The sequence below is a fragment of the Hemicordylus capensis genome, chromosome 4 (genome assembly GCF_027244095.1).
Source record: "Hemicordylus capensis ecotype Gifberg chromosome 4, rHemCap1.1.pri, whole genome shotgun sequence".
NCBI lineage: Eukaryota > Metazoa > Chordata > Lepidosauria > Squamata > Cordylidae > Hemicordylus > Hemicordylus capensis.
In genome coordinates, this window is record NC_069660.1 from 217,774,104 (window position 1) to 217,796,708 (window position 22,605).

At 42.8% G+C, this 22,605-nt stretch overlaps 2 long non-coding RNA genes across 10 annotated transcripts in view; one reads left to right on the plus strand and one right to left on the minus strand.

Moving 5' to 3' along the window:
- The window catches only part of LOC128324101 (uncharacterized), a 139,128-nt gene that overhangs the window by 60,779 nt on the left and 55,744 nt on the right, over positions 1 to 22,605 (minus strand). Inside the window, exon 1 of one of the 8 annotated variants that reach the window (XR_008306644.1) lies at positions 17,330 to 17,500. The exons of the other annotated variants lie outside the window; for them this stretch is intronic. This is a non-coding gene — a long non-coding RNA (uncharacterized LOC128324101). Of the gene's footprint in view, positions 1 to 17,329; positions 17,501 to 22,605 lie in introns of those variants that run through there. 8 annotated transcript variants of the gene reach the window in all.
- LOC128324103 (uncharacterized) overlaps positions 13,778 to 22,605 on the plus strand; it is a 67,065-nt gene continuing 58,237 nt past the window's right edge. For both annotated transcript variants that reach the window (XR_008306648.1, XR_008306649.1), the window contains exon 1: positions 13,778 to 14,144. This is a non-coding gene — a long non-coding RNA (uncharacterized LOC128324103). The remainder of the gene's footprint in view (positions 14,145 to 22,605) is intronic.

A 22,605-nucleotide genomic window follows, 5' to 3' on the forward strand; every position in this document is an offset into this window, starting at 1 on the left:
GGAGCCTTTTGAGAAGGACTTCATTCAAAGCTTTTTGGAAAGCCACATATACAATGACTACTAGATTGCAGCTCTCCACATGCTCGTGGATACTCTAAAAAGTCTCCAAAAGGCAGGTGATCTCTTTGCAAAAGCCATGCTGTTTCTTCTCTAGCAATACTTGTTCTTCTTTGTGTTCAATATTTCTATCATTAATAATATTTCCCACCAATTTAATCAGAATAGCAGTTAAACTAAGTGACCTGTCATTTCTCATTTCCTCCCAACTTACTTTAAAAAAAAATGGCATTTCAACTGCTAGTTTGCAATCTTCCAGGAGGATGGCCAATTTCAGTAACAGCTTGCATATTTTTGTTGGAAGATCTAGGTTTCACATTTGAATCTTTAAAGGACTATTAGGTGGCTTTCATCCAAACCCAGTGTTCTGTTAATTTTTAATTTGTCAATTAACCCTAAAACGTCATCTCATCAACTCTGTTTGAGTCAGCTCTTCAGACACTCCCTGAATTCCAGGGACAATAGTTTACACAGTAAAGTAAGATGTAAAGATTTCATCAGCTTCACTGCTTTCTCCTTATCCTCTTTAAGCAATCATTTTCTTCCTTTGTCTCTTAATGGACCTGGCTACTTTCCCCCTTTTTAAGTACTTGAAGAAATTTGCATCATTTATCTCAAATTTTCAGCAACTGCTTCCACAAATCTTCATGAGCAGTCAGACTTTTTAGAAGCTAAGTAGTAGGATATGAGTGAAATGGTTACCCAAGTCATCTATTCCCAGCATCTAGTAATGAGGGGTATACTGCCTTTGCACAGAGAGGGTGCATTTAGCTAAACGCTGCTGATAGGCGTACCTTCTATTAATTTGTCTAATCCATTTTTGAAAGCCTTTGAAGTCAATGGTCATCATCACATCTTGTGGCAGTGAATTCCCTAAATCTTTTCCTTCAACACACAGCATAACAAAAATATTTTGAGGGATGTTTTTAGCATGCTCTCATGAGAAACCCTGAACTGAAATGGCACAATCACGATAAAATTCAGCAGTGCTAGGAAGTTATCATTGTTGCACAGAAAGAGCAATGATAGGTGTTGCACTAAAAAGGCACTGCCATATTTCACCTACTCTGAAGCTGTGTGTGCTGGCTGCCCCTTGTGACAGCATGCTGTACTGCAATAAGTTTTTTAGGCCCCAGACATGCCCTGTAAGATGGCTTCCCTAGTAGCAAGAAGCTTCCTGTCTGAGGCAGGTCTTGCCTCTTTATCACGGTTTCCTAGTGTATTTGTTCTTGCTTCACTGACTTGTCTCCTTGGCTTGACCTGACCCCGGGCATGTTCCTGGTCTTTGGCTACCGCTGTGTCCCCTAACTCATGACTATCTGCTTGGCTTGTCCTCTGGCTACTGGTTTGATCTCTGTGCCTGGTTCTCCTATCCTGGCTTCTAGGCTTGTGCCACCTAGTGACTGCAGCCCAGAGCTCAGCCCTGACAGACACAGAAAATGCTGTGATGTACAGTAAAAGAAGAGACAACAACAACAACGGATGGTAGTAACAGCAACCCACGATTGCCATCCTTTACTGAATAAAATGAGGTACTCGCAACATATTCACATCCACACCTTTATCAGGCAAGCAAAAGGTTTTCGGTAATTGAAAGGAAAGAGCTGTCTGACCTCAAAAGATATAAATGGAGGAAAACTGAGCTGATGACAACTCCAATAAAATATTCCTGCAGGAATACGATGATCTGAATTGGAAAGTAGCAGTAGAGAAATCCATCACATATTTTTAAAACTATGGTATGTGCTGTATTTAACATTATCTTTCATATCCATTTTAGGCATGTTCTCCTTCATTATCCCACTTACTTACTTACTTACTTATTTCTATACCGCCCTTCCAAAAATGGCTCTGAGTGGTTTACACAGAGAACTAACAAACAAACAAGATGGTACCCTGTCCCCAAAGGGCTCACAATCTAAAAAGAAACATGACAGACACCAGCAACAGTCACTGGAGGTACTGTGCTGAGGGTGGTTAGGGCCAGTTACTCTCCCCCTGCTAAATAAAGAGAATCGCCACATTAAAAAGGTGCCTCTTTACCAAGTTAGCAGGGACAACATATCCCAAGCTAGTTTTCATATATGTATATATTTCTGGAGCACAATGGCACTGCCACTATTGGACAAAAGCCTGGTACCTCCTGCTCCCTTCCCCACACTGTGCACTTGCCGTTCCCTGCTGGATGCTCACTCAGGCCCAGCAAAAGCTTGCTGCCCTATCCCAGCGAAAACAGGTAGCTCTTTTGAGGCAGGTCTGTTCTCACGCTGGCATGGGGCAGTGTGGTCACATCCTTAGATGGCCCAGCCAGCATGGAATTGGGGCTGAGCACAGCACTTGGCCCCAACAGGTAGGTGCTGCCCCCCAAATGCAGGCCAGAAGCAGTAAGTGCATGTGCACAAGCGACAACTACGGGCAGGTGGGTGGGTGACACAGGTAGCAGGAGGAGTTGGCTTTGCTACATCTCTGCTGGAGCAGGACTCCATTCAATGACAAGAAGGGTTCTCTTGATCCAGATCATTTAGGGCTTTAAAGCTTAAGTTAGCACTTGAAATTATACCAGGACATGAATCGGAACCTGTTCTTCTCTAACCAATGTAGAGATTTACTCACAGATGGAGATCTTACATGTAAAGCTCTTACATCTAAAGACCTTTACATCTAAAGATGTAAACTACAGGTAGAATCACAAGACCAGCTTTCACACATAGCATGATAATTCTCAGCCAAATGCTAAGCAAATGCACATTATCAGGTTGGAATCCTGGGAATGTGGGTTGATATTTAGCACATAGTTAACTGGATTTATCATTGCTCAGCTCTCTTTGGGGAGGTTTCTGGGGGCATACTCAAAATTCAGTATGGGCTAGTGGTGCAATTATCAGAGAAGGGCTCGTTTCAGCAATAGGTAGTCTACACCAAAGGGATACATTTGGTCCTACAATCAGGAGCCATCTAAGCATTATATGGAAATTTGGGTAATGAAACCTAGACTGGTTCTTTTAAATGAAAAGCATTTTCCAAAGGGTGCAATTTTGAGTAGAGGGAAGGTGGCTGGAAGAAGTGCTTAACCCTTTCCTCATCAGCCATTTTTTCCACTCAGTATTGCTTCCAGTTGCTTCCCCCCTTCTGGGTTCTCCATATACGTTTACAAGAGTAATTTCTCATCAGAAACCCTGCAAATGGAAAAGCAGCTTGATTTTGAGCAATTTTGATCAGAAAAGTGGCAAAGTCAAGCACTTTCCCCTTTCCTCTGCTCAAAGTTGTAGGGGCTGAAAGCTCCTTTGGATTTTTAACAACTGTTTATGCATGTCTCCAGTAGCAGTTCCATATTCTAAAGCCTGCATTCAATTGAAGGGTTCAGTGCTATAAAAATGCTCAGCCTCTGGGTAGATTCACACAGCAATTTGTCCCACTCCATGGTAGCTTTTTTGCAGTTTTGCAGACTGCACGATTCTGTCCTGCATTATCTCCTGATGCACCCCACAGTGGCCTCTTCTAGCAAGTGGGAGAAGTGGTAATGGGGCTATACAGGTAAGGGAGGCTGCCAGGAGTGGTGTGCACTGCCACTGAGGCTGAGAAACTGAAGAGACAGAGGAAGAGATCCACAGTGGAATGGGGCAGGGGAATGATCCAAGACACGTAGGCTAGGCAGAATGGCCAAGTGCAAGTCTGGGCAGTCTCAACTCAGTGCTGTTGCTGATCCCCTGTTGTTTTGAAATGACAAGTGGTTTTTGTGCTTTTTTGATCACAATGGCTCTATCCAAGCACCATTCTGGTTTCTAAGAGTATACTGTACTAGACACCATTCACAGACTTTCAAGATTTTGCCTCCAACAATGAGAATTAGAAACTTGCTCTTTTTAAAAAAAAAAAAAGCAATATGGGATTCTCAGCTTGTTACACCAGATGCAACATGCCATGCACCTGTGGCAAACCTGAAGCAATAGTCCATATCACAGTAGGAATCTCTTATTTTACACCGTACTACAAGTCAGTAAAGTAAATTTTATTTACAGTCATTGACCAAATATAAAACCAAAAATTACAAAGACTGCTATGTCAGAAAACAGATATCACAGTAGCGATTGGAGCAGCACCAAGTCATCCTTGCAGCAGTCTTATAAACAGTCCGAACTCCCTTTTGAACCAGTCAGGGAGCTGCGCACCCTAATGGCTATATAACAGAATTTTGCTACAATACAGGAAAGAGAGGAATCATTATCCGCAAGTAAAAATTTAACTAAAAAATCATCAGGGTGTCCAGGGCATCTAATCAATAGGGGTAAAATCAAACGGTGCCTAATATCCCAATAAAAGCTACAATTCAGTAAAACATGAGCAATGGTTTCAGTTTCACCAGAACTGCAGAGACAAAACCGAGCCTCCATGGGTAGATGTTGAAACCTCCCAGTAAGCAGAGCTGACAGGAAAGCATTGAAGCGGGCTCTCAAACAGGCCCAGCGAAACTTAGACAAAGTAATAGAGGACAAGTATGATGCAGAGGAGAAACCCGCCCTGATCTTTAATGATCTATAGAATGCAAGCAAACAACCCACCTCATTCTGCAACTCAATATCTTCCCATCGCTGGCAAACCCTATTTTTTGTTGTTGTTCTCACAAGCTATCACAAGCTTTTATCAAATTGTACCTAGCGAAATCCATGTCACCACTTTTATATGGCGCCCAATTAGGCCCTATACCAATTTTGTTACTCTAGGAAGGATTCAGTCAGGTTTCCTGAGAGCTCTCTTTTCTACATCCAGATGCACTGCTAATGTGGTGATCTGCCAGGAGGCTAGTTTACTAAAGGTAGAAACTAGGGCTTGGCTATCAGTCATCTATTACTGGCTAAAACTTCATCTTCGATCAGTAAGACTCATACCTAAATTTTTATCGGTTATGCCTCAACCGCCCTGGTGTTTGAAGATAGTTAACAAACTTCTTCTCCTTGGATTAGCTCCAGATTCCTTACTGTACTACAAGTTAGCACTCTTTCGAGCACACTTTTTGTGTGGATGTTTTCAAGAATCATCCAAACAATGTAATACGTTAAGAAAGGAATATCCTTTCTAAGTGAAAATCCTATAGAGAATCTTCTCATGGCATATGGTGACCTTTCCTAGATGTCTAACAAGGAAAAGCAGGGCAAAGCAACTCATCCGTTTTCTCCTCTATTGATTTAATAGCTCTCCCTGATTTGATTGTAATTTGAAACTGCCCGTGGCACTTGCCCACTTGATCTTATTTAGTTTTGTCTTTGCATTAAATTGATTGGCTTTATTTTCACAACAAGTAGCTCTGATTTAATGTTATGGAGGCTTTGCATCTAAAGGAAAGGTTCTGCTACCTTAGATAAGTCACCTCTAGCACTGCTGTAGTCTGACATGAAGATCACCATTTCTGTAACAGTTTTAATCTATACAAAATAGCCTCTAATTCTTCTTCATAAGAATCCTATGCAATATCAAATTTATTGTTGGGAATCCTAAGCTGCAGTAGTGATTTTTCAATGGCTAGCCAGTGGGTTCGTAGGGATCAGGGATTTGAACCCAGCTTGAGGGATTGTGATCTATTATTAGAATAAGTCACCCCATGGTGACTTTCCCCCCATGATTCTATCATTATACTTCTTTGCAAGGAACCCACACTCAAACAAATTTGGATGCATATTTCATCACCATGACTTGAGCTACTTTCAAAAATAAGCGACTGCAAAACAAGGTGAAGTATAATACTGACTGCATACCTTACCCTCTGCTGAGCAAAGAGATGCCTTTTAAACGGGCAGTTCTCTTCTATTTATCAGGGGGAGTGCAACTGTCTCTATCCAACCCAGGCACAGCATCCCTCAAATGGCTGTTATTAATGTCTACCTAATATTTCTCTTTAGATTGTGAACCCTTTTGGGACAGGGAACCATCTAGTTTATTATTTATTTTTCTAGGTAAACTGTTTTGAGCACTTTTGTTGAAAAGTGGTATATAAGTACTAGTAAAATGGCTCACAGTTTGCAAGCATGCATCCTGTACCACAAAATCTGGACTTTCTGTGTGTAAACGTACCCAAGAAAACTGCCAATGTTTGTTCAAACCCTACTCCAAACCCAATGCTAACCGCAGCCCTAATAGCAACCCTAACACCAGCACTAAACCTCATGCTTACAAGAAAACTTACCCAGGCTTTTTCCAATGCATTCTCTGGGAACTTGATGGTTTTTCCCCAGGCTCCCCCCCCCCCCTTTTTTTTTTTTTTTAGTCTAGACAAGGTCCAGAACCTAACTGCAAAGATGGCATGTTTCTATATTTCGTAGTTTGGTCTGGGAGTTTCATGTCAGTTAGTCAGCCAGGGAGGCCCAAGCAACTTTATATTATAGATTCATCAAATATCTTTCTCTAGAGCATGGTTTAATGTTCTCCCCTCTGTATTATTGCAAGGTACGTTTCATAATATTCCTTTTAAAGAACAGATTTGTCCATGTGGATCAGGTGAGAGTGAAACCTTTGCATGCTTTATTGCCTCTTTTATAGAGATCTACGTAGCAGCTTTATTACACCATTTTTAATACGCCTTCCAGGACATTCAGAAAAAGTCTGTCTATGTTTCCTTTCCTTTAGCAGACAGGAAGGCAGATATCACCTACAATGTTGCTAAGTTTTGTGCAGCAGCTATTAGAATTTGCCAAGAAATTTTAAAGGGTCCTAATCTGGAATCTAATTATTGAACATCAAAGCATTTGGGAGGTTATCTGATTTGACGGCTGAAAGGTAAATGTGTTGTTTTGGTTTTATATACCTGTTTATTATGGCTTTATGTTCTTCTGATTTGGTCATGGACCATAATAAACTTGAACTTGAACTATTATAGATTAGTAGTAGCAGTAATAATACATTAGATGTAAAATGATTATTAAGTGTAAAACCACACCATCATTCATCCCTCCATTTGATCAGATCAATTCTGTGACACCCCTCCTCAAATCTCCTCTGTGGCTTCCCATGCCTTTCCATATCTAGCACAAACCAATGCTCAAATTACAATGGGAGCGGAGAACTGCAGCGGGCCAGAGAGAGCCCACTTTGTGATGCTCCCCTTAGCCACTGTTTTAAGAAGTTTACAGAACATGCCTGGTACTTTTTCTTCCTAACCTCATCAAAGCCCACATTTCCTTCAAGACTTTTAGCTTAACCTCTTAACCCTCATTTCCCAATGCAACTTACAAGTATGTGTAACCACATTTGCTCCAAGCTTTCCTTGCTACTCTTTTCCATCTATACCCCTGCTGTCTTTTTCACTGTCACTTTTAGACTATAAGTTTCTTAGGAGCTAGGACCTGATTTTTTTGCTTATGAAACTCTGTGAAATACTATGTACACTAGTAATGAATAAAAACATTAAAAATAATCATATTTGGCTACACATTTCTATTTCCATGAATATCAACAATGCTAATGATTAGTGCAATTATTCAATTTGCAAACAAAAATGCTTCAGGCAAAGAACCTATCTTTCTTCAGGAAAGCCATCTTTTGCTTTGGATCTATTGGATTTATTCAGACAAAAAAATCCCCAATGAAGTCCCACTAAAATCTGTTGAGGAAGGTCTTTAAGCAGGTTTTGGTTAATATTAACAGATGTCCACACCTACTTTAAAAATATGCAATCCATAATAATGCAATCCAAGCAACAATAATGCAAGCCATGATAATGCAAGCCAGAAATTGCTTTACGTTCCATCAAAGATTTGAAGTTTTGTAATAAGGCTGAAAGTGTGCATGAGTTATCCATACCAGTGTCAGGATAAGATTAGTCATTCAATACTGCTATCCAGAATTCAAACTTCTTTCCCTTCTGTTTGTAGGAGATTGGAGCCATAACCATTTCATACAGACAGAAATGCTTGTAGCATGAATATCAAAATGGGTACCTGAAGACATGAGAGTGATAATGGCTAATATTCAAGGTCATCAGCACTCAGTAGCATTATTCACACACTGGAATATTTGCTTTATGACATCCAAATCAATGATACTCACAATTTACAACAAACCTTTCATTCTTCTGAAGGAGAGAATGAGATTTTTTAAATGCTCAGATCTGTCGCCTATACCCAGCTGGATGCCATGAATTATTTACATTTCTTGGTATGCGTCTTTAAAGAATAAACTTTCCTTACAATTTGACAGTTACATATCATGCCGGCTTCCGCCACCCCCACCCCAATGCTTTAGCAGTTCTTGATATAAATGCTCAACCCTTCAACCACTGGTTTTCCAAACAGAAATGGTACCACGTTTGCTCAGATGCGTGATTGTTGCCATGCTCTGTGACAATGCTTATGACTGCTGTGGGGCAATTAACTCAAATTAAGCACAAACATGCATACAGCTATTCTGTTTTATAATGTAGCCAGAAATCTGGCTGTGGGTAAAAGTGGCATCAGAGTTAGAGTATTCCAAAAGAGAGAAAAGGAGCCAAGACAGATTTCTTTGAAAATAAGGGTTATTAAAGACAGAAGCACCCTAGATTAAAGCGGTGGTTGACAACATCTCAAGGATCCTGGCAAAAGCAGCTAACTACAAGATGCTGGATTTTAAGCAGAACATCTAGTTTCTTAACTAATGAAAGCTCAAGATAATCCTAGCATAGAGGGACAGGGAGAGAGATAAAGAATACAGAGAGAAGAGGAAGAGCCACAATCAATATACATATCCTAAGTTCCCTGCGAAGCTGGAGCATACTGCTAGCAAGGTTGCCTGCAAGGACACTGCTGGTTGTCCTTCTTGGTGAAAAAGGCAGTGGGTAGGTTGTTCCTCATGGTTATGGAGGTGCCTGGAGGGACTGAGCAATTTAGAAATGTGGGTGTGAAACCCACACTGGCCTAGTTCAGATGGCTCTCGGCAGTGAAAGTTGCAGGAAAGGCAGCTGAATCAGCAATGCTTTCAGGAAGTGGAAAGGCAGCTTGGACTAGGCTACCAGTCCCCCAACATTAAGCCAGAGCCTGCTAAAGCTTGGGATGCACCAGGGAGTTTGAGGGGATCAAGAAGGAGCATTTGAACACACGGGGATCATGCATCCAAAGGAAGGGCAAGATCAGCTTTGGAATCCAGGTTTGAGCATACCCTGGAATCCAGGTTTAAGCATACCTTGGGCTACAAAAGGGACCCTTTAAGGCATTTTCCAGTCTCCAAGAAAGGGTCTAGTCCAGATTCATGCTAGAAATGATCCCAACTTGTTCCAAATAAAAGATGTGATTAGCATGAGGCATACAAGGGTCTTGCTCCCATACAGCAGTTATGGAGGTCTAAAGAAGAAGTATATTGCTTCTAGGGATGTGCACAAATTGATTTTTTTTTAAATTGATTTGTTCCCAAATTGAATCAACCCTGATTTGTTTTGTGTCCATATCTACTGCCCCCTATCACCCCGGATTTGATTTGGATTGGATTCAGGCCACTTATAAAGGACCTAGGAGCACAAGATTTGGGTGGTGGGTAGGTCCCCATGGGTGCCACCTACCACCCAAATTTCAAGGTAGTGGGGCACTTAGTTGATTTTTAATTTTAAAAAATTTACTGATTTTTTATATTTCTACCATAGGAAATAATGAGGACTCAAAGTTGCCCTATCCTAACCCTAACATGGACACACAACTTTCATTTTTTCAGATGTTTGGATTCTTTGGTGTATAACTTTTCCTCATAATGAATCCCTATGATGATTCATTGCACACCTTCATTTCTTCTGTTCATTTTGACTGTCATTGGACAGTGCCAGCTGTCAACTGCCATGTGCCAACTACATCCCCCACCACCCACAAGGCAGTGGGGTACTCTTTTTATTTTTTAGGAATATTGTTTAGATTCTTTGGTGTCTAATAACTTTTCCTCATAATGAATCCCTATGAGGTTTCATTACACACCTTCATTTCTTCTGTTCATTTTGACTGTCATTGGACAGTACCATATGTAAACTACACCACACACACACACACACACACACACACACACACAGAGATACTCAGTTTATTTTTTATGTATTTTTGAAGTGTTTAGATTCTTTGGTGTCTTCATTACACACCTTCATTTCTTCTGTTCAGTTTGACCCCACTGCTTTGCAGGTGGGGGTGGGGAGCTGGTGGCATCCCATGTGCCAACTACCCCACAACCCACTGGGTATTCAATATATTTTAGGAATTTTGGAGGTGTTTAGATTCATTGGTGTATAATGAATCATCATAGGGATTCATTATGAGAAAAGTTTATTAGACACCAAAGAGCCTAAACACTTGAAAAAAAATCCTAGAACATAAACTGAATAGTACCCCCACTGCCTTACAGGTGGGAGGATGGTGTAGTTGGCACATGGCAGTTAACAGCTGGCACTGTCAAAAAGATAGTCAGATTTTTTAAAATAAATAAATAAATAAATAAAATGAATAGAAGAAATGAAGGTGTGTAATGAATCCTCATAAGGATTCACTGAGGAACAGTTATTATATACCAAAGAATCCAAACACTTGAAAAATAGTAACCACACATTTTGCTCCATAACTCCACTTCTACAAGGGCTAGCGCTTAGCTTTTCTTTTTTAGATGAGACCTGGGGATCTGTGGGAATTAGTAGAAATCTTGAATTGATTTAGATCGAATCTGACACAATTTGATTTGGACCCGAATCCAGACAATGGACCAAAGGGGCGAGTTGTTCTGTCTCCAAATCACCCGAATCAGCTAGATTAGGGTACAAATCTATTCGTATCAGAATCAATTTGCATATCCCTAATTGCTTCCTTCTTTGGAAAGCTTTGTTGCAAGTGTTTCTCTGAGAGCTTTGCTCAACACACAGTGCTCAGACATTCCTGAAGACCCTTGGGGCTTTTTTTTTTTAATTGGAAAATGTAAAAATAAATGGAGGGGTGGGGTTTTTTAAAACAGCAACAACAAAAACAACTCTATTGGTGGGGGACTTTTTTAAAAAGCCTATGGGGGGAACCTTTTTTTAAAAAAACTATTTGTAGTGGAACCTTTTTTTAAAAAAGAAACCTTATTTAAAGAAACCCTTTTTAAAACAATCCTACCCACCCATTCCACCCACAACAATACAGTACAATAAAAAACAATGCAATAAAATACACAATTGTGGGGGTGCAACTAAGGGGAACTTGTGAAAACAAGAAACAACCTGTAAAGAAAAAACACCGAAAATATACCTCCCCACACCCAAACACGAAAGGAGGCCCTATTTAAGGAACACTAAAGGGGGGAAAGGAGAGAACAAAAAGTAATCACTTACCCCCTCATTGTCCTGGAGATATTCTGCCCCACACACTGGTCAGGAGAAAAAAGAAGGAATTCCAGAACAGTGGCAGGCTGGCACAGGGCAGGCAGGCAGGCACAGCAGGGAGTAGGGCAGAATGAAAAGCTTTCCAACTATTTCACCCACCCAAAAAAACAAGTTAAAAGTAAAAACACTTAGTAAATAAATAAAAAGGCTGGTGGGGGGAAAGGCTGTGGGGATGGGGATGGGAAGTGGGGGGGGGAGGGAAGGAAAGGGGAGGGCAGAGGTGCTGGACTCTGGAGCAGGCGGTATGCTAAGCACAGCAAGAAAAGAATTAACAGAGAAAAGCACTTGCTCCAGGGAAAACAAGGGGGGACCCCAAAGAACCCAGAATAAAATAAAAACAACTGGCAGTGGCTGCTGAGCTAAGGAAGAGGACTCTCTCTATATATATATCTACTCAGCCAACAGATTTAAAAGCAGCAGCCACCAAAAGCACAGCGGGGTGGGGACTGGGTTACGTAAATGGGCCAGAGAGAGGCCTCAGGCCAAAGGGCCTGGGCCCCTATGGCCCAGAGGAGAGCACAGAGAGAGACAGACACTCACTCACTCGGGGGAAAATAAATAGAAGCAGCAGAGCAAACACACACACAGTCACACTAGGTGGGGGGGTGGTTTAAAGCAGGGGAGAGAAAGTGGGGTCAGAGAAACAGGAAGGAGGGAGGATTGGGAACAAAAACACAGCAGTCTGCCAAGCAGACTCTCACCACACCAGCAGTAGTTGCAGCGGGCCAGAAGGAAGCCAAGGATCACTGCAGCCAGAGTGATTTTGCTAGGCCAGAGGCTTGGCTTTAAATAGGATTTGAAACTCCTTCCTTTGAGGGCCCCCACCGTTGCCCTCCTCCCTGGCCAATAGGGTGCCAGTTCTCAAGGGCTGGCATAGTGCAGAGCCTACCAGAGAACCAGACTTCTCTGGCCAATCAGGGAAGCAAGAGCTCAGCCAATGAAATCAAGCAACACAAGTCACACAAAAAGGAGGACAAAATCGAAAATGGCTTCTAGAACCTTCAAAGCGGCTTGAACAGGCTCAAACCGAACCTGGCTCAATGCAATGTCCTGTTTGGTCCGAGTTCGGACCTTCGAACCAAACCAGTTCGAATTCGAACTGGTTTGCACATCCCTATCCCATAACTGTTTTTAACTCTTTAAATTTTACTGAGGCTATTCACATGAGCGTGCAAAACTGGGTTAAGGGAGCCCAGCCTGGTTTTGCATGTGTGTGTGAACCACTGGGATCGGGCCCAATCCAGGTGACTACACGGCAGCAAACCCGCCTTTGTAGTCTTCCAGTTAAAGGAGGTTAAGAGAGCAAGCACTCCTTACCGGTGTTTTTCGGACCATGCTTGCAGCCACGGACGGCACACTGGTGGGGAGGGAGAATCCTAATGCACCGCACACTCGCACAATGCCTTTTGGGGCTCCGGGGGCAGGGCAACGTGCAGTGGCATGTCCCAGCACCCCGACTCCAAGAGCTGCAGCTGGAGCCAGTGCTCATCTAGGCGGGCGATCCGATCGCCCAGGGACTAAGAGCCGCTCATCTGCGGGGAAGGTAAGTTAAACCCCTCTTCCCCACAGACCTCCTGCAAGCTCTTCTCACAGATCATGAGAAGAGCTCTACTTTGTTGTTCACAAATTACATACAATTCTGTAGAGAATATGGCTGTTATAGATTATATACCTTTCTGTTATGTAATAACAGGGCAGCTAACAGTTAACATGTAATACAGATCTCTTCCTCGGCCTGAGCATATGAAGTACAATCTTCTTGACCTTCCTACCTCTTTACATGAGACTGATTCACACATGCATGTATACCGTTTAAAAACACATCACTCAATGAGAACATTCACACAATCCAAAACCGGGTCTGGGAGCTGTGTGTGCTCCCAGGTTTTGGTGGTGTGGAAACAAGGTAAGAGGAAAAGCTACCCAGGTTTTCCTTCTACTTTTCTTCTACACAATCACTTCTGCCCAGGTTTTCCTCTTACCTTGATTCCACACAACCAAAAACTGGGAGCACACACAGCTCCCAAACCTTGCTAAAACACAGTTTTTGAAGCTATTCTCATGATCAGTGGAAAGTGGGCTAAGGTTGCTTAGCCCGCTTCCCACCAATCGTGAGACTCACTGGGCTCGCAGCTGAGCCCAGTTGAGTCAAAGCGGGTTACCTGCTTAATTGCCCCTGCCTTAAGCCCAGCGCAGCCCCCAAACTCCCCAGCCCCCGCCGGCTCTGTAACGGAGCCAGCAGTCATGTGGGTGGCCAGTTCGGCCACCTGCAGCCAACTGATGGGTCGTCTGCAGGGAGAGTGGGCTAAGCCCGCTCTCCCCACGAACCCCATTTTGGCGGTTCCCACTGATCATGGGAACCACCTCTTTGACTGTGTGAATGACTTCAATGAGGCTATTCACGCGAGCGAGCAAAACTGGGCTAAGGAGGCCCAGCCTGGTTTTGCTCACCCGTGAGAACCACCTCCACGGCGGCAAGCCCACCTAAACAGCCACCCTCTTAAATGAGGTTAACAGAGTGAGCACTCCGTGAACCTCATTTTCTGGATCGTGTGTCTGCCGCAGCAGCAAGGGGAGGGGGATCCCGGAAATGTGGGGGCAGGGCACTACACGGCGGCACTTCTCCTCACCCGACCCCGGAGCTGCTGGGCGAGGCATGGGCAGACGGCAGGAGAGCCACCGCTCATCTGGGCAGGCAATCCACCTGCCCAGGGACCACGGGAGGATCGTCTGTGGGGAGGTAAGCGCTTTTGGGAGGTAAGCGCTCTTCTCACTTGTTCGTGAGAAGAGCTTCAGTGCCTCATCATTCACAGAAACAGGATATAAACTGGCTCTGTTGAAGTGTCAACTGAATATATACTGGTTCCATGGAAGAGTTTTGTATTTGTGTTGATGAAAGGCAATATGAACGTTCTGCCTGTGGTGGCTCTCTCATATGCTTACGAACCTGTTTATGAACTTCTTTCCCTTCATTGACCAGAGATCCTGAGGGACACGGAGAAGTGCACAAGTACTTAACCTCTAAGACATACTAGGAAAGAGTGAATATTACATACTAAGACATGCTAGGAAAGTGTGAATATCTGTCACACATTCTTCCTCTGTCAGTGAACAAAGGGGGGAAAGGGGGGACATTGAATGGGGGAGGGTACTGTCCCTGGGCCCATGAGGGAGGATGGTATGCTGTCTTGGAAACAGTTTGTTCTTTGGTCTCCTATCCTGCCTCCCTGACACATTGGCAGGCTGCTGGCTCCTGAGCAGAGTGCGGGGAGTGCTCCCTTGCTCCCTGGCAGGATATGAGGCTCCTACCATTTTCAGCGAAAGACAAGTCCTTCAAGGACTTGAACACTTCCTGCTGCTGGTAACCCGCTCCCCATTTACAAGTGTAGGGGATGGCTTGGGAAGGCAGAATGGGAAGCAGAGAACTGGCTCGCAGCAAGGGGAGTGGACAAACCCAATTTCAAGCTGGATCCACACTCAGAGGAGTCTGGGCCTGACTAAAAATGGTGTTAGGCTTTTCCAACAGGGAAGTTTGCATTCTGAACCCTTTATTTAAAGATTCACCCCATCACTAATAAAAATAATTAATCCATTTACCCACCCCTGACCCAGTAACATTTCTGTGTCTTCTCATCAGCAAAACACATTGTTTGTAGCACCCACACATCACCGGAAAGGTCTCAGGCTGGCTGCTATTGCCTCTCCATAATTATATTTTATAATCCTCCTCTGCACACAAGAGCTCAATTCAGTTCCTTCTCAATGCATTAGTATCCTCTTCAAACCCATTAGCTGTATCAGAAGCCTCACAGTATCACTCTCTCTTCAAAATATTTTATTATGAAGCTACTGTATTACAAAATGGTGCATTATGAATATTTAAGCACACTATACATACCAGGCCAATGAAATCCATCCCATTCTTTCACCACACTAACAAAATTTGGAAGGTTTCTACTTGCAGTATTAAATACATTTCATTTCCCAGCAAAGAGCAGGGATCTGTTAATAATCACCCATTGTCATGCGGTCACATTGGAAATGCTACTCTTCCTTATTAACTCCTCTCAAACAGCTTCTGAATCTTGATAGTGTAAACAAGTCTGGTCTGCGGTTGTGGAGGTAGTTCTACCTAACCACAATATCTCCAGTTTCCATTGTTTCAGCTGCTGTGATAATAGTGTTGTTTTAGGCCTATGCCTATAATAACTTCAACTCATGAACAAGTTAGGAAATGCATATCCACTGAGAATTTTTGAATATGAAATGCTTGATTAAAAAAATATATAACTCAATGTACCTTTTGCAAATTTATCGAGGCTGATTGTCATATCACATAGCAACCAGTTCCAGAAAGCTAAACAATCTTAACCTTTGCAATGCAGAAGCATCAGTCACTTCCGAGGTTGGACTCTGATAAGCATACAAAACTTCTTCCGTTTAACTCACATCCACATTTCCTCTTTGGCATTCACTGTGTTTCTATCCAAGGCTTGAATTGTTCTTATCTTATGCAATTCAGCTCGCCCCTCCCTGCACATATTTTGTATTGACTGTGCTTAGATAAATTGGGGGGAAGACAAAAAAAGAGCCAGAAGAATCCCCTTAAACCACCCTCCTCCTTATCAAGTGAATTGCAAAGAACACATTTGCTAAACTCAAAAGCCTAAAAGCATAATCTATACGGTTTCTGTAAAAAAAAACAAAAAAAACCCCAAAGCAAACTGACAAAAAACCCGGTATGTTGTGTTTTGCTTTATATTAACATTCATGATGCATGTTTCGTGTGTGTCTGTGTGTGTCTGTGTACAAAGCTCTGGCGAATTCACTTGCATTTTGTCTTTTACACAAAATGCTGTAATGGTGACCACTTAATACATCAAATCATTGAAAAGTGGCAAATAGCATCACAGGACATCCTTGTCACCTATTGAGGTCATTCACACAATCAAAAATTGTGTTTTACCCGGGCTTGGGAGCTGTGTTAACTCCCAATCTTCAGTTGCGTGGAAGCAAGATAAGAGGAAGACCTGGGCAGAAGTGATTGTGTGAAAGCAAGGTAGGAGGAAACAGGGCCATCCCTAAGGGGGTGCGGGGCTGGGGGCGAATCAACATGTGCGGGGCCTCCTTAATATTTCATATCATTACAAAATCATACCGATTGATGATATACAGTATAAATAGTATGAGTGAAGTTTTTGGACATGTCCAGCCAGCCTGGACATATAATGCATCTCTAAAGAAATAAAAAATTAAAAAAACAACAACACATGCTTCACAGTTCTCAGACCTTCTGTGTTGCAAATCAACTTGAGCATAGTGCATTTATAAATAAATATCTATTATATACTGTTTGTTCCAGTCATTTTTGTAATTTTCTGCCATGAAACCAGCCACTTATAGGACTTTCTGGATGGGTTTTTTTAAATTCAAAAAAAAATTTAAAAACCAACCATTTGTCTAATTTAAATATAAAACAATTAAATAAAACAATTTAAATATACGTATTCCTCTCACCCTGCCCAACATTGCTGCTCAGTGCCAAAGCCCTATGCCAAGTCATTCCAAGTGATCTAAAGGCTGGGGCAGAAAGGGGATGTTTTACCCTTTTTTATGAAGGCAAAGGGCAGATTCTTCCATATGGGGGTGGAATGATGGTCTAAGGGGCAGGGGCAGGGCTTCAGTTCCAGAAATGTTTGTAATTTTCTGCCATAAAACAAGCCACTTATAGGACTTTTTGGATGGTGTTTTTTTTTATTTAAAAAAAATTAAAAACCAACAACTTGTCCAATCCACTTCAGCTTAAATACACATATTCCTCCTACCCTGCCCTACATCTCTGCTCAATATCAAAGCCCTATGGCAAGCCAATTCCTAAATATTCAGGGGATGGGGAATAACCACAAAAAAGAAATCGTATCATACCTCCATTACTAAGCAGGCAGAGCCAACTGAGCAGCAGCTTGGGTCTGGCCCCACCCAGCGGCCCCTCTAATGAAGTCCCGTGTGTGTGTGACATCATTGCACAGGGCATGGCTGAGCCCCGAGAGAATCCCCTCCCCACCCACAAGTGAGCACTATGGCTTCCCTATCCTTTTCAGGCAGCGTTTGCTGCCTGAAATGACACGGAAACGTGCATTCGGGCTCTTCAGAGCTCAAGGCCATGCCCCTTTGCACATGAGTCACAGAGGTCGATAGTCAGGGATTATGGGAGTTGTAGTCCAACATCTGCAGGAGAGTCCAAGTTGTTCAGTCCTGATGTACATGAACACAGTTCATGTTATGCATGCCTGCTTTCAACACACAGTGTGTGGCTACACACTGACTAATGCCATGCACTTGGAAGAACTCATTGGTTATTCAGGAGCAGGGGTGCAACTAGGTAATTTTGGAACCTGGAACTATGCATTTATGCCCCTCCCCTGGAAAATAAGCATCGTCTCCATATATATGCATTTCACCACAAAGCCACAGGTCTGGGCCAGAGTGCATCTGGGGTGGTTGTGGGAGACTACTTGTGTGCCCAATTCCAGAATTTCCAATTCTGGAACTGGAATTTCCAATCTCGAGTTCTAGAAATGATGGAAATGGAAATGGTTGGGCAAGTGGGGTGGGGGCATGTTGCAGTCTTTACACAGGCAAAGAGCAGATTCCGTCTAGAAAGTTCTAGAAGTTTATGCCATGAAACAAGCCATCATAGGGCTTTTTTGAAGGGTTTTTTTCCTAAATTAAAAAAAAATCAATAAAAATCAACCGATTGACCAATCTGCTTCAAAATCAATCAAGTCATTCCTTGCCAGCCGCGGGTTTTGCAAGCACAGATATGAGTATCTGCGACAGGGAAATTGTGACTGGTATCACCAACTGCGACCTCTCTGTGGTTTGGCAATATCTTTTTGAAATTTGGGGGTTTGGGGGTCAGGGGGTCATTTCCAGGGGTCAGGGGTGATTTTCAGGGGTTTGGGGTGATTGGCTGGTTGGGGGTCATTTCCACGGGTCAGGGGAGTCATTTCCAGGGGTCAAGGGGTGATTTTCAGGGGTCAGGGGGGATTTCTTCTATTTTTTACTGTGTTTTTCGGTCGATTCCTCTAACCCCCTGTTTTCAATTATTCCCTATTGCTTCCCAACCATGAATTTCGCCAGCCATGAGGGTTTCCCGGAATGGAACCCTCACGGTTGGTAAAGGACAACTGTACACAGAATCCTGCTAGGCTATCCTATATCTTTATCAAATTTCAGAACTCTAGGTCAAGCCATTCTAGAAATGCAAAGGGGTCCCTCTTTTCCCTTGGGGAAACTAATGGGCTTCTCTAGTAGAGTCCGCGCACAGACCCAGGCCCCCAGGTCCAACCCTAAAGGTGCTCCTGTGCAGGAGGAGCAAGGTAATTTCCACTTTCCTTCTGCTGCCACTAATGCCTGCCCCCAGATATATCCTTGAAGGTGCCACAAACCTCAGATATATATTGGAGCAGGGGGCACTGGAAGCAGCATAGGAAAGAGGGGATCAGTGAAAAGCTCCCTCCACCCTTGTACACACAAATCATTCTTCCCCACATGCAGCATTAGTATGCTGCCCACTGTGAACAGTAACATGTAGCACAATCCTATGCATGTTCACTTGAAAGTAAGTCCCATTGAGCTGCATGGGGCTTGCTCCCTAGTTATTCTGTTTAAGATAGTAGCTTTAAACTGTAAGGCCATGTTGTGTGGATTGTCTTGTCTGAGGGTGGGGTGGCAGTTGTATTGATCATAATGCAGTTGTTGCAGGTGATGGACTATAACTCCCATCATCCTTGACTATTGGCCACTGTGGCTGGGGATGATGGGAGTTGCATTCCAAAACCATAGTCCAAAACCAGCAGGATTTGTAAATGTAATCTGAAATGTAAATGTCATCTGAAACCTCAGTTAACTGCTGATCCCTTCTGAAACGTCATAACATTGTTATTTGACTCAAATAATTACGACCTAAGATGATCATCTTTTTCAAAGATGAAAAATAAAATAAAATAAAATAAATCAATCACTCAATCAGCCTGTGCACCAACTGTGGCTCAACTTCCATCCTATTAATGCAAATTATATTGTACTGGGGTGTGGGTGTGTGTGTGTGTGTGTGTGTGTGTGTGTGTGTAGATGCAGATCACCTAAAATCCTCAGTTTTAAGCAATACTTCAGATTTGGCCATCCCTGTGGAACTGCTTTGTCACCTCTGCTCCTTACCATCTCATACCCTAAATACAGATCCATCAGGAGAGGTCCAAATGTGAAGCATTGGTGAGGAATTCTAGGTGTCTCTTCGGCAGAAGCTGCAGAATTCCACACTGAGCTAGTCAGACTTTATAAAGTTCATAAGACTATTTAGGTGTATGGGATTAGGATGGGAAAGGGAAAGGGTTGGGGGGTGCACAATAATATTTTTAATTACAAAGAATGCAAACCTGCCCCTTAATTTTTAATTGTAATGATGTCCAATAGAAATAGAAATGAAAAAAGAAAAAGAAAAGAACAGGAAGTAATATATTAACACGCTTCATTTATTTTCATGTCGCAAGTCAGGGGGGGAAACCCTCAAGATTTATTTGTATACCTAAAAAAGCTCATCAAGGAAAAGTAGTAGCACCTTAATGTAATATAATTTTATATACCACTCATCCTAAAGTGGTTCAGGGCATTTTGCATTATTATAAGTACTGGATATTTATTAGGGTTCTTAAAAAAAAAAAAAATCTTCATTACATATGCCTGAGAAGGCTCAAAAAGGAAAGGTAGTAACACTTTATCTTTATTTTTATTTATCATTCCTTATTATTGAACATTTATAATATGTTTTTTGTTTCTTCATAATGTGCCCAAAGGGGAAGAAAATAAAAGAAAAGCACGCAAGCAGGTGGTATCAATGCAGTCTGCCCCACCAGAACATATCCTTCTCTCTAGCTATCCTCTATGCGCTCTCTTCCTTCCCCCCACTAATATGGAGAATCCAAAACCCATCCAGTTCTTATTGCTTGGTGGTAGTAACACTTTTCTAATGAGTGTAGTCATGCTGAGACATTTTCCAAGCATAAGACTGCTAAACTCGATCATATCATTACTCCATCAAGTTCAACATTTTATTTCCAACAACAGATTTTTAAAAGTAGGACTCCTAGAACACTGAAAGCCAGATTTGTCCCCTGCTGTTTAATCGAATCCCAGCTTTCAGCAGCTAGCGATTTAGTGACATCTCAAACAGAGGAATACATCAGAAATGAGTCCAGTATTATTGGCTTTCTCAAACCAATGATTGGTAGCATGTTGTAGGTAGCGAGGATTATACTGCATTTCTAATTATCTGTAACTAAAACAATGGAGAAAGAAACCTTTCAGGGCTAGCCATGCATAACTTTGTTTGTACAAGTAGGCAGTGGTTTCTTAAGGAAGTATCTCAGTGTCAATAGCATAATCCACTGACTGCTCCTGTTCATATGCTATTGTATTGACATGAATGGGACATGCAAAAGACCAACTTGTACTAAAATACAGATAAAATAACCATTAAAACCAGAATAAAATGTATAGCCTGTTAGAACTTGCTTTCAGCTTTAGCTCTTTCCAGCAAAAACTGTCAAACGAAAAGATCTTACAATATTTACCAAAATGCCCATGCTCAGACACTGATGTATCTAGTGAACATGAGTTCCAAAGATGTGGAATCAAAAATGCTTCAGGAGGGCCCTAGCAGACCTGAGCCATGGAATCTGGCAGCAAGGCCCAGGCATCTTATTCTCTGCATCCTCAGGGCAGCTCACCACTAGAGCAAACCGCTAGCTCGGTCTTTGCTAGTCTACAGCACCACCCTGATGATGACTGGGAAGTAAACTGAACTCTGTCAGCCAGGCTGGATCAGATGACCTGAAGATGGCCTCATGTTGTCTCAGGCTTGGGAGTTCACCAACAACTTGTCAGCTACAGTCGTTGTAGTACAGACTTCTGTAGCCCAGACTCTGCTCCCTTGCTTGTCTTAGATTGAATTACGTACATAATTAATTAATTAATTAATTAATACCTCTGGCTCACTTTGACTGCCACCAATCGACCCTTACCTATTCCTGTTCTGGATCATGCTGTTCTTGTTTAGCCCTTGAGACTAACCCCCAAATCTGACTTATTGGGCTCTGACACCTTCTCTGTGACTTGGTTTTACTAAACGGATGCATAAATGGTATCTTCAAGAAACCATTCCTGATATATCTGTAATATTGAGACAGACATAAAGGCAATTCTCACAACCACCAAAAAGCGGGTTAAGGGAGCCTAGCCTGCTTTTTGGTGGACGTGTGCTGCAATGGGAGCCACGCGGCTCCCGGCAGCAAACCCCACTAATTCCCCCTCCCCTTAGCCCAGGTTAGCGGAGCAAGCACTCCACTAACCCGGGTTTTTTGGTTGTGTGTTGCCATGGTGTGGTTCCGCGCTGCAGCAACACATGAGGAGACCATCTGGCCAGGAGGCTGAAACAAGCCTCCTGACCCTGGGGCTCTCTTCATGATGCCCTGCGCGCTTGTGCGGGGCATCCTGGAACTTCCGGGGGCCACACGGCCCCCAAATCCCCACAGCCCCCACCAGCTCCGTGATGGAGCCGGCAGTCATGTGGGCGGCCGATTGGGCTGCCCAGGGCTGCTCCAGTGATTGTCTGCGAGGAGAGTGGGCTAAGCCCACTCTCCTCACAACCCCCCTAGAGGCGAGTCTCACTGATCGTGAGACTTGCCTCATAGTGAAGCCAGCAGTTTCTTAGTTTTGATGGGCAGTTCATTTGCTAGTACAGCATGGTGACCCATACCCAACAGGGAACAGGCTGCTGTATTATGCATCACCAAAACCCTCCAAATAGTTATCAAGGGGAACCCTACAACAGAGTGTGTCACTGTAGCATACCCTAGCCTCATGAATGATTGGCTTAGCATCAACAAATGAAAAGCCTCTTGCAGGCTGGAAATGTGCACCTATTTTCATCAGCCAGCTATCATTTCACCACTAGGTAGTAGGATGAGCAATTTATTTTGTATTGACAACAGGTTAAATGTAAATCTAAACATAAAACATAACCATATAGATCAAGATCAAAATCTAAACATAGTGGCTGATATGATGCACAGTGGTATGGAGCCTTAACACTGAGCTCCAGGGCTGCTGCAGATTCGGAAGGCAACCCTGACACTGTT